The sequence below is a fragment of the Mycteria americana genome, chromosome 1 (genome assembly GCF_035582795.1).
Source record: "Mycteria americana isolate JAX WOST 10 ecotype Jacksonville Zoo and Gardens chromosome 1, USCA_MyAme_1.0, whole genome shotgun sequence".
In the NCBI taxonomy this organism is placed as follows: domain Eukaryota; kingdom Metazoa; phylum Chordata; class Aves; order Ciconiiformes; family Ciconiidae; genus Mycteria; species Mycteria americana.
The window spans coordinates 93,583,297-93,596,469 of record NC_134365.1 but is presented as its reverse complement, the minus strand read 5'-3'; the positions used below and the strand labels follow the sequence as shown (position 1 = coordinate 93,596,469).

The 13,173-nt window shown below is 41.9% G+C and overlaps 1 protein-coding gene across 1 annotated transcript in view; it reads right to left on the bottom strand.

Moving 5' to 3' along the window:
- LSAMP (limbic system associated membrane protein) overlaps nucleotides 1-13,173 on the bottom strand; it is a 1,043,134-nt gene that overhangs the window by 493,662 nt on the left and 536,299 nt on the right. The window lies entirely within an intron of this gene.

Here is a 13,173-nt window from a genome sequence, read left to right as displayed (position 1 = left end):
AAAGGTTTCTCTCATTCCGAGAAAGGTCGGGTGCAAGTAAACTCTCATGAACACACATACAAACACATGTTCATACAAACACACACAGATGCCAGGATTCACAGATGCACACACAGCTTCCTAGCTTGGCCCTGCTGTTTTCAGCAAGGACCACTCAAAGCGTTTAGCCCAACGTGCTGTGATGATGATGTAAACGGAAAAAGAAAAGCCCTTCACCTGTGAAACTAATTAATAGTCAACAAACTTGCTTCAAGGTAGGAGACCTGGCACTGAAGGCAAGAAGCTGTCTTGGAGACCGGTAGGAGCCGGTCTCGGCTGCTAGGTGGCAGCATCCATTCACTCACCCGCACTAATCGCGGAGCTGGGGCTCGCCAAGGTGTCTGTTGGTTTTAATTCCGTGAGAATTTGATGCTCATCAAAGTGAGTGACTGCTGTAGTCCCCACTACAGCCAAAACGCTCAAGGCTGTTGCTGTCACTGCCCATGATGGGAGCGTACATAAACATGAAAAGAAAGTAATCCTAGCTTTTAAGGCATACCACAATTGGGGTTGCAGCTTTTAAGGGGACGTAGCTGGACAGACACCTTGCGATGATGCTGATGAAATCATGCCTTATCAGTAGGCAAAGAGGCTGTGTCCTACTCCACAGCTATTTCAGGGCCCTTTTGCCAATCAAGGCTAATACTTATCTTCCCAGGGCTTTTCAAACACCAGTTAATTAGTCCCCCCAAACCTACGAGCAAAGCAGGGGAGCCAGAGCCTTGTGTTCTCTGTAGCAAATGAGACTGAAAACTCTGTTGCTTTAACTTGAGGCCCTTCTCTCTCTCTGTGAAGGGCCCCAAGTTAAAGCAACCTCCAGTGCAGCATGTGGGAACTTCTGCAGCAGATTTAGGGGCACTTTTAAGGTTGCCAGTTGAATATTATATCCTCGTTACTCATATAATTAATACTGCAACTACTACTCAATTCCTTGTGTTATTTATATAAGCATTATATTCCAGTTATATTCTGCAGCTCTTGTCTTTTTGACACACAATAGATTTTCTTATGGAGATCGTGGGCCTGCATGACTGAGGACCCCATGGGAAAAGCTGATTTTCAGCAGAATATGGTTAAATATTCTGGTCCCAGGATCCTATTTAACAACAAGGTGCTGTTGAACACAGCTTGAAAATGGAAGGAAAGAGATTTAAACTCCCCCATGTCAGAAAGCCTCCACAACGTCCATTTGCTTGCTGCCAGCCACCACAGCCAGCAGTTACGGATAAACCTTGACCCTGCATGCTTTTTGCTGGCATGAAGAGCAGGAAAACAGTAAACAACATTGACATTAAAACCAAGTCATTAGGTTTCAGGGTTAAGATCACATACAAATGACTAGAGGTATATCAACTCTCCCTCAGTGAAACTGATTCAGGCAGATATTACATCGATTTGGCTTAGTTCATGCTTGGAAAGTTTTCTTCGCAACTACAACAAGGAAAAGAGGGGGTTTTCAGGAAAAAATACCACCCTTCTTTCTCTGCAGATGGGGAGGAAGCGCTCTTGGCCTCTGCAGGCAATTTAGCAAGCTCAGTATGAAAGTGGCATAAGTGTTGTTTGTGTCTGCTCTACTTGACTGACTTTGAGCTTCTAAATCTTCAAACAACTACACAAAGTGAAAACAGGAAGGTTAGATGCTGTCCTTCCTTCCTGGCGTAGAAGCAGGAGATGTTCACTTGAACCCTCTGACGCAGGGAGGAAACTGGACCAAAACGATGTCTCATATTGCTAAACAAAACCAGAGCAAGGACTGAAATCAAGCTGTGGGCCCTGCCTGTCCACGGTATTTAACAGTTACCTCCCTCTCACTGAGTTTTGCACTGCTCCAACTAGCACCTTCGGAAACCAATTTCCCATAGACACAGCTAACCTGACACCTAAGCAGTGTGGATGCAAGGCGGCCCATGCCATGCGGCCTGATCCCTGGCTCTCTTCTGTTTAGCAGTATAAGACACAAGGACTCCTTTTTCTGAGTGTTTGCTTTAATCGCTACCGTAGCGGAGGCTGCCCCCTGCCACCTCACAGGCCCTATGGAAAAAGGCCCTTTAAAGAAAAGCCATTTTCTTTCAGGAGAGTGAAACCTACAACAGGGAAAAACACTTTCAAAGCCCTAAGACAGGAGTGAGTTTTAAGACCCTCTTATCTTTGTTGCTAACCCCAGCAGATCCCTCCATGCACTCCTTTGGGTGAATGCCATTTTGAGCTCCTTAACTTCCTCCACGCAACACATGGGAAAACTTGTATGGGGCTTCAGGTTTATGCCAAACCAGGGCAGGAGGGAATGCTGATTCTCAGCTGTTTGACTTTTGCAGAGGGACACAAGTTCCTGCTCGCCAGAGGGAATTCCCTTGCAAAAAGCCATCAATCTGCTCCTTTGCAGAGCGATGGAAACCACTCCCTGTCCCCATGCTCATTAAAGATATTGTGAGGTGTCATTCCTTGAGGACTGGCTGCATGTAATTGGTTTACCGTGACTCTCTGCCTCCAAGGAGACTGCTCACTTTAACTTTGTATGTTTTACCCCACTCACTTCTCTCCCGTCCTTTCAGCACAGAATAAACTTAATATTCAGGTCAAAGCAAAAGTTCACTTAGCAGCACTTAATCTGTCAGGCTTTCAAGTTACAGGTCGGAGCCCAAAAAAAAAAAAAAAAGGCTATGGGTAAAAGAAATATTAAACACAACTTAGGAACATGGATCCCATCCAGCTGTAGATATCTTGCCTAGGTCTCCTCTGAAATGGCCAAGCTATGAAAGTAGCAATCCAGGGATCGTACAAGTACGCTGGCTTCCCCCATTGTAGTTCTCTTCTCACAAATCTGGCAGCAACCCGCAGCCCTGCATGTGTAAGACACAGCACAGCTCTAGCCTCATCCTCCCCATCGGGTACTTTGCTAGTTACCGCTTTCTCAACCAGAAATATTTTCGACATCTCAGCCACCAGATTTGATGATTCACAGCTATTCTGTCATCTCTTTGACTGCTACCCTTATCCCCGAATCCTCAAAATCAGTCTGGAAAACTGGTGACTGATCCTCTGTGCATCTGCTCTGGGCAGACAAAGCTCTCTCACTTTTTTTTTTTATTTTTTTTCCCCAAACTGCTCCCAAAACCAACAGTCTGAGGTTTGCTTCCAATTCAAACGTAGATGCCAGGTTGATGAGCTATGGAAACAGATAACTCTGCAATGTGAAAGAGTATTCCTCCACTTAATTCCTGCGTAGTTAGCTAAATGGCACATGATCCATGTAAATATAGTTGCTGTCTGTTCCTACGACCCGCAGTTTGTTCCTAGTGAGCCTGCTGGTTAAATTTTCTCCACCCAGTATGGACTGTTTAATTTATAAATTACATTAAATAAAACTAAAATCCTGTTGGGGCTACTAATATATCATTCATTAAATATTATGTAAAACAGCAGAGATACATAGTTTCTGTTAAGCCCAGACACGTTACTAACTCCCTGTAGAGATCATGTGTGATATCTCTGGATGCAGGCATGTTGCCTAGATCCCCCCTGAGGACAACTCATCCGTCCTCCCACCATCTGTCGGCATGCTGGGGTTCCTCAGTCACACCTACACAGCTAGCTCTGGGCTGTGGATTCCACTCTGTGGCTCTGACACTCAAAGGTAAATGGGCCTTAGTGCCCTCCCTGACACACTGGAGAGGAGCTTGCACCCCTAGATTTCTAAGTTTCAGACTTCTTCTACTCCACAAACTTGATGCAAAGTCCCTGGCATGTCATTAAACCCACACTCTGAACACATTAGAGATGCATCTCCATTCGTCCTTCCTCCTTCTCTGCGTTCCCCTGCAGGGGAGCTTTCCTGAAAAGAGAGAAACTTTACAAAGTGAAGTGGAGCTCATCTCCATCTATTCCAGGTAACCTCTCCCATCCTGTCAAACAGCTCGGCTGTCATAAAAGAACAAATGGAGCAATGCAGGAGTAAGGGGGAGCAGAGAAATAAAAAAGAAAAGCACCTAAACTCTGGGCAGGAAGTTTCTGTTGTTACTTCTGAAGTGCGTTTAGCATGGAGACATATCGTACATTTAGCGCAAGTCCCCGGGACCCTAATGAGCTCCTAATGTACCCCATACTTCAAGGGTTTTCCAAAGAGGCCAGTAACTTAGCAACAGCAGCAAATCCTTGACAGGAATAATCAGTATTTGTGCTGCAGCTTTAGGCTTCCCCTCTTCTCTCCCACTAAGTGGAAGGTGGTTTTGGCTGGGATTTCTTCTCTGCTTTGTCATTGTTCTTATTCCTCTTATGGGTTTCTTCGGTGTTTTTTTCGTTTATCCTTTCTATTCAGTGGCTTGCAGGGAGCAGAGTTCTTGGAGCCTGGAGCCAGCAAGATTCTCCCGTGAAGAGTTTTGTTGCACTGGGCAGGTGCAGAGGTGGCTCTCTGGGCATGCCACAGGCAAGCCAGGGCTGGTGAAAGGAGTGATTTTCACATGATAGCAAACTTACACAGGCACCAGGGCGAGTGGTGGCTCCTCAGGGGTACCAGCTCCTACAAAGAGCTAGAAGGAGATGAGCGATGACAGTTGTTCACTGAGTTCATGGCTCTCAGCTATGAGAAACAATCACTGAACTCCAAAGACACTCTCTTAAAACCACAAAGCAAATATTGTCAGCTAACCATACTTTTTGAGGCCGTACGAGACAGCAGGCTCCAGAGGAATATGAGGCCCTTTTCGTGCAAGTTCTGCACTCTTCCCAGTGGGGTGCCATTTGGTGCTACCATGTACAAAGCATATGCCTCCCCTGCACACATCTCCTGCCTGTGTCTCCCCTGACCACATCTCCTGTCTTTTTGCTAATTGTAGGCATATCACTGGGTTTGGAAGGAGGCTGCTTTCCACCTTAAGCAAGGAACATGAACAACTGATTCACAAGAGAGGGTCTGAGAGAACAAGACATATTTGGGTGACTCCCTGGCATCAGAACTTCAGCATATTAGATGTTTAAGAGGACAACCCATTTTAGTATCACTAGGAAATCTCCAAAATGGTAACCTCATGTGCAAAAGTGAAATGAGTTGTCCAGTATCACAGAAGGCCTGAGAGCAGGAGACAACCTATCGTGAAATAATTTCCATATACCCTATTAAAATTCCTTAATAACTACACTGTAAAAATGCACAGGATCAACAGCCAGTTTTGAACTAAAAATCACTGAACAGCCGTTCTGGACGGTTAGTATACTTCCAGCAACCAAAGGGACAAAACCACCATTTCTGTAGGTCCAAGTGTAACAGGAGGTTTACAGACACGGCTTACCAATGCTTTTTTCCCCCAATGTTGAAAGGATGGAAGGTTGATGACAGTGAGAAGTAGCATTTAACAAAGACTTTTTGATCCAGCAGTGGCGTTTGAAATGTTTAAGAATAGTCAGTTCAGGCTAGGAGAGCCTCTGATATATAAAAACCATGGCATCATACCCGCATCTCTTGCATTTATAGCGAGAGAGGCAGAGTAGGCTTATACATTCACCTTGTGAATTTTAGAGAAGTCAGAGGAATAAATAAAATTCCAACTACTTAGAGCCAACCAATCTTATTTACAAAATATGAACAGACTGAGCATGGAAAATGAATGAAGAAACCTTTGCCAGGAGGAGGCAAAGACTTTCTTTTAGGTGGCTGTCCAGGCAGTAAATTGGAAGAATATTGTGGGCTAACTCAGCTGAAACACTCCTGAAAAAAACAAACATTCCTCTACATCCAAAGCATGCTCACCATCACGCAGCAAAGTGCCCACCCAGAGGTACACAAGCAGGCTCCACACCACATAGATCTGAAACTCAGCACAGTATAGACATACCAGCGTGCTGCTGCACTCAGCTAATGGGATCTTCTGCACTGCATTGTATAAACCCACCCCAACACTGTGAAGTAACAAGACAGGTCCCAGGCAGAATATAAGGATTAAATCTGCTATTCTAAGCAAAGTGGGTGTTCAAAATCTACCATATTATTTCAATTACCCCAAACTGTCATCACAGACTCAAAGACAAAGGAGGGGCACATGGAAACTCTTGACCCCTGGGAGAAACCTACTAGAACGGCATGAAAATATCACAGTGATTTGTCCTTTCTTGTTTTTCATTACACATACGGCAAGGCAAGGCAAGCCCCAGACCTGCCCACACTGTAACTTGGCCTACAGCATCAGTCAGTTAGGTCTCCACAAAGCGTGAGAGAATCATTAACAGCGTCACTTTCTCTCACAGCCAACCTGGCTTTACCCAACCAGAAATGTCTGCAGGAAAAATCTGAAAAACCCATTAATGGGGATAATGATGCTTACCTCCTGTACAAAGTGCTTGGAGATTCATGGAGGGAAAATGTTGTTAGAGGTAGATATTTATTAAATCCTAAATAAAAGTTTCTTGTATCAAGGATCCATACTACAGCCCTACACTTGGACATAACTCCCACTACCATTAGAAGCTAGCCTCTGTAGGTTGTATAAACCAAGTCTACACTGCATGGTTTAAGATCTATGGCTGTCATGTCTATCCTACAGACAAGATGTAGATCTGCTAGCTAGTCCATGCCCACACCTTAATGAGTGATCTTTTCTCACTTCCCTTTCAAAATGTGCCATGTCACTTTATGAAATGAGACAAACAAATCATAGTTCTCAGGTGAAATCCAGGCCCCCTTGAAGTCAGTGGCTAGGTCTTTCTGATGTAAATAGGGCCAGGATTTCATTCCCTGCCTGAAATTCTCTTTGATATGAAAAAGCACAGTTTGGGGTTTTTCTATGTCTGACTTACAGAGTTGAAGGAGTCTTAAAGCTAAGTGATGAAACAGTGCTAAGAAGTTGTGGGGCTGTTGTCACCCGGGACCAGCTGCCCCAATTCTAGTAACCAGATAATCTGCTTATTTGACATTTCTGGGGTCTTGGTACACTCCCTTATGATAGATCTCTTCCTCCTCCTTGAATAAAGCTCAGTAAAACATTTGACCTTTTCCAGCCTTTAGAGTTTCACTGTGTTTTTAAAAAGGAAAGCAAAGCATGGAAAAACATCTGCTGAAGAGAGAATTTTCTCATTTGTATAACACACTCCCCTTTAGTGTAAAGAAAACAGGCTCAGAGAGGCCTATTTTTCCAATTCAGGATTTTCCAATTCAGGATTTCCAAATAATTGCCTATGATTTCCAATTCAGGACAGAGTGCTGTAAAAGTGACTTCGTTCCTAAGTGTATGAACATCTCCCCAGAGGAAAATCCTAAATCAGAAAGGCCCATAGGGGATCAGCTGGCAAATCATTACCTCATCTGGAAACTAAAGTTCAGTGTCTGGTTTCCATCAAAAGTGACAATGAATTCAGAAGGTTTCACCCTAGACCCTTCACAAAACCTGCTGCACAGCTCAGCATAAGTTTCAGTCACTAATCAGGGGGCACCCAAGCCTGCAATATTAAGAGGAAAGTTGAAGTCACAACAGGAATGCCAAGGAAGAACTGATGAGGGGAGTGGAGGGGACCGGGGGAGGAAGAATTATTAGAGTAGGACATGCCGCAGGGTCAGCATTAAGGTGTATTTAGCAGAGCAGTATGTATGCATGAAACTAGCACTGTGCTTACCTTCAGCCTGCAGTAGCTGTCTCTCACTTTTTATGAGCACTAGAATTCACTAAGCCCAGAGAGATAAAACTGGTGAATTAAAAAGCGGTTCTCTTTGTTTGGTTTTGAGGCAGGAAATAAAACACAGGTCTTGCTGGAGCTTCTTGCTGCTTGAGAGGCAGTCACATTAGCTTCAGTGCCTTTCTGATATGCCATCAAACTAATTACCTGCCTAACGGGAACTGAAATAGATTTCCATTCTCTTGATGTGTAGGAAGATGAGGAGGCGTGTGCAACATGGAGGAGGGCATGGGGACTACATCAGATGGAAGAGCCCTAAATGCAAGAACCTTTAAGGGCAACATGGGAGGCCTGAACCCAGAAAAGACACCTGATAGCTCTGCTGGTTTGGCAGCAATTAAAGACCTAAGAATAAGATGTGAAGTTCTGCTTGAGTTCTCAAGTATCATGCTGCCTGAATCCAAGATTTTGCTCAAGGACCATCTTTGATGTTAATCCCGTATTTAGATACATGACTCGCAATTCCTTAGATTCTAATGCTCTTACAGTAGGACACTTCTGGAAACAGGAGTTATATCAATAAAGTGGATCATTATTGCAATTAATTTCACTGAAAGACAATTGAAACAGAATGTAACATCAAATCCCCATCTGCTCACTGCAAACAGCTACACCAGTCCTAAAACAAAACTAAAAATAAATACCTGCTTATAGGCTGAGGCAGCCTTGATTACAAAGAGGGTGGAGGGGAGGTGGGGAAAAAGGGAGAGTAGAACATATTCTTGAAATGCCATGAGCTTCTCTCTTCATCCTGGCTCGTTTTCCAAAGCATATTCTTGAGATGAGAAGGGCTATTTTCCATTTTGTTGCTTCGTGATTAAGTGGAACAAATGCCTTTGCTCTCATTGGTTAATTAGAAATACCTGCTACGTAGATGTATCTTTTTCCAGTCCCTTGCTTCTTAGCAAATAAAAAATCTATTTTGGCTTCCCTGCACTGACCCTTTAATTGAAGTAACATGGGTTTTGTTGCTGTTCTTTGTTTTTAAATAAGCAATTTTGTACTTGCAGATTTTAATTTCCCACATGGCAAAACACTTCTGAATATTGCCAAATCCCAGGCACTGAGGCTAGAGAAAGCACATCTCTGCTTTCCCACACCCAGTAAAAAAAAAGTTAACATCAAGCATCCCTGCTGACCAGCCCTTTGCCATGACATTCTGTTGGTTTCACGTGAGAGATCATCTTGATGTGCTACGCTAATCCTGTCATTAATTCCATTATTAAAGTTACAGAGACATGAGATTAGGAACCTGTTACCTGCATAAAGCCCAGCAGATTTCTCTCTCTCTCCCAAAACCAGCAGATTTCTCTCTCTCTCCCAAAAAAGAGGGAAGACTCTTATTATAGGTACGTAGGCTATTTATACTAGGCTTGTGGAATTCTACTCAACACTCACTGGAAGAATAGTCCTTTTTGATAGAGTATTAGATGGGGGATTTTTGGCTGTCTATTATCTTCACCATCATGGTGCAGAGGGAGAAATCTCTGAGACCTAAGCTGGCAATTTTTTTAATGACAGTTTTATGTGTTTATTACTCTTGTTTTTTTGCCAGGTTTGTTAGGCAGGGAGTAGGTAACAACTTGCAATCTTGTCCACTGGCATGTATACACACATTAATGGGCCAGATGGAGCTGCAGTGATTTTAACAGCTGAGAGTCTGGGCTATTATCTTTATACAGGTCAGGGGAGAGGGGGAACAGACAACTAATTTAATATAACTTTAGAGCCACAGTCTTCACTAAATTGGACATAGGATTCAAAGTAAAGAAGAAAGAGAAAATCTGGCTCTTTTTCTTGGCTCTGCCACTGATCTAGTTTGTAATTGTAAGCAATTCTATTTATCCCATCTGCAACATGATCGTAATGTTTCTCCCCATCTCTGCACAGAGTTCTGAGATGGAGATGCATAAATCAGATGGACATGTGCATAGTCAAGTTAAAAAAACCTACAAACCAACAACCCAAGAAATGCCAGTTAAAACTGGGCAATATTGCCTTAATTCTCTACTTGTGCATGCCTTTTATTACTGCCTTAAACAACCAGTAGGAATGATTTCTCAAATTTATCTGACATTTTTTCCTAAAACTTCAGATGTGTAAGCTGCCCCTTCCATGGGTTTCTTTTTTATGTTTGACAGTTGTGCTTATTTTATTACTCTTGTAGGCTTGCCTGTAATAATTGACAGATTTTAACAGTAAATTACCTTCTCTTTAAGGTATGTATTGTAATAATTTTGCCTGCACTGTGCATTATATTTTAAACAAAAGATTTAGGTTTCTTTATTTTTCCCTTGAGATTATAAACACTTCTGAATAGTAATTTTTTACTGTAGAATTTCACAATAGTAATTTATTACTGTAGAATTTCACCAGCTATTCGCTAGAGTAACAGACGCACAGAGTTGTATTAAGTGTGCGCGGTTTGTGACATCTTGCCAACCTTTTTGTGCGGAAGCATAAACTAATTGAGGCTTACACGTAATTTGTTATCAAACTGTACCAATAAACTGTAGTTAGTTTCTCTATGCATGTGATACGTCCAAACCAAAGCAAAACAGCATCAACTATTTCTTTTTAAATTGCTAGCAATATTCTGTTTCTTTGTGTTGCCTAGATCATAGATTTCATCCCTGTTACTCAGTACATATTGCCTAGGTCATCTGCATTCACAGGTTTCCAAAATCTTTTACCTTTCCCTTATTGCTACTTTCAACAAATCAATAAAATTTCATCCAAAACTTGTCCTTGCTTCTGTCCCTTGTTCCCAATCTGCTTGACATTGGGGGGAATAGAAGGAGAGAGAGAGAGGTGGTCCTTCTGTACTACGGATTGCAACCAATAAGTCTATGACAAATTTGAAGTAGCCTGAAATAATTTGTGCACATTGCATGAAAAACTGATTATTTTTATGACAATTTTCTGAATGTGTATGTTGATTTAACTCGAAGACTGCTGTTTCCAGGAAGGGAAAGATAATACAGCAGATGAGGTCACTTAACCTCAAATACTAAAGGATTATACAAGGACTGTTATGCTTGGTCCTGGCTGACCCCAACTCATGCTGGTCCTAGTGAGTTTCTTTAAGAATAATAAAATCTTTAGCACTGAAAGATCCATCACAGCAAAAGCAAAATGCAGTTCACCAGAAAGAGGAAGACAATTTTCTTCATAAAAGGAACAGACTCCAGAATCTGTCAAAAAAAAGGCCTTCCTAAATCCCCTTTATAAGACGTGTAATTTCAGATTAGACAGATGTACATATGAACAGCTCATAAATTACATTTTTTTTTCTCAAAATATTTTGTCCACTTGTATAAATGCACAGCATTTTTGCTTGAAGAGGCTATGACATAACTATGACCAGAAAGGAGTCCTGAACCTCCCTGGGCTTTCCAAATAATCATTATTACTATGAAGGACACTATAGCCCAGGGCCTGGTTTAATAGTGGTAAAATCAGCAGCTCTGGCAGTAAGAAGTTGATATGTGAAATTTGAGACTGAACAAGTGCCAGAGAGATCAGAAACAGAGCAGAAACGCAACAAGTCTTAGAAGGCAGCCAGTCACACCCAGACAGTTTTCCTCTTGAACAGCAGTCTCTTCTGTCATGAAGTGCTCTGTTAAACCAGGGAAGTCCAATGCATTTAATTGTATTAAATGCTGACAGCAAAATTACAGTGGAATACACATATGAAGAACAATGCCAGGTTACAGGGACATACTTTTTGAAACCAAAGGCCAAGAGTGATATGGACTCAATGGGAGCAAGACTTTACCCATGTCTGTAATGAGCTCATTTTGTAATTTATCTGCAAAACTCCATATGCGTTAGCACACACACACTTTTGACTGTAATGGCCATTTTAATATCTCTTCATCTATGATGCATTGTTCAGACACTTTTCTCAAAAGCAACCTTCATTAAGCTGTGTTTGTCTGAAATAACCAGAATACTGAACAGCTGCAAGATCCTACACGTTTGTCAAAGCTCATAGAAAAATATGAATGTCTTACGTTGTGTTATTTGAGATTGATATGTTATTATACTGTCTTTAAGGGCTTTATTATAATGCATGTGTACAGGAAAGGAGAGTTAAAACTAAATATTCATTCTTAATTTGGGGATTTCATCTAAGCTAAGCTGTAAAATACTAAAGATGGGCAAATGTTGCCATTGCTTTCAGTGATCATTTACGTGGATGTAATTTATATACTTGTGTTTTTATATGCATGAATGGTGGGTGACATGAGCTCTCTAGCAGGAAAACAAGAACTAAATAAATCCTGAGAAGGCTATAAGGTTCAAAAAAAAAGCATTCCCCTACTTTATTTTTTACCCTCTTGATACTTTTTTAGCTGCCTCCCTTGACTCTGTGTTGTGCAAACTGCATTCATTCTGCATCCTTATCAGATGCCAGATGCATTATATTGCCACTTATAACTGTTTCCTGACCAAGTTAAAACAACATATCAGCAGCAAATGGAGTTTCAGCAAAAAAGCTCATACAAACAAGTTATTCTGACCTCCAAAGGTGCCCTTGAAACTGCTAGACTTCTAGCCCTTGGTACTACATAACTCAGGCGTACACTCTCACACTCTCGGAAAACTGAGGCAGGTTTTCTCATGTTACTGTCATGCTGTGTGGTAGAAAGTATGAAGTGGAAAAGTCTTCCACAGGTCTGATGGTCTTAGTTATCCTAGTACTTGCCATTCTCCATGCATTTCTGTTAGTATAGCTTTGGAGCAACAGATTCAGTTCACACGTCCCTCCTGAATCTTCAATATTTATTTTGATTCTTTATGTTAATAAATAAATAAAATCCAGAGTCTTAGTTGCAGTACAAAACAGCACAATTCACTGCCAGGGTATAGAATTGATATACAAGATATTTCTCATTTATTAGCTTCATTCCTTTGCCTAGTCTCCTACAGTAATGTTATTATTTCCCATGAGGATCACATGAGATTTTTCTCTTGCTTGCTTTGTACGTGTCTTTGTGTGTGCGCTTATTTATTTAATAGGCATCTTCCCCCTTTATCTGCTATTTACTTACAGCTTTCGCTATACCCATTTGATCTGAATACATTGGCTATGTGTGGCCTGTTTGCAACCAGGTCTGCTCTTAATGGTGTATTTACACCAGGTTTTCACACAATACCAAGGAGATCCATAACCAAAGTGATTTAGAAGATCATTTCAATGCTCCTTTCCCCAGAACCACTCTCCTTTTCTCCACAAGTAGGAAATGACACTGAAGGGAAAGGATTCGCTTGCAAACCTCCTGTAAAAGCACTTTTCTCTTCTTCAAAGCAATCTCCCCAAGGGGCAAAAATTAAACCAGGTTCTCAGAACAGGTATTTATTTTAAGAATAGGCCTTTCTGGCTCCTGTCAGAAACACAGCACTAGCTTATGGACTGTCTTTACGATGTACAGCCCCCTCCCTCATCTAGTCTCAGGAAACACGGATGCC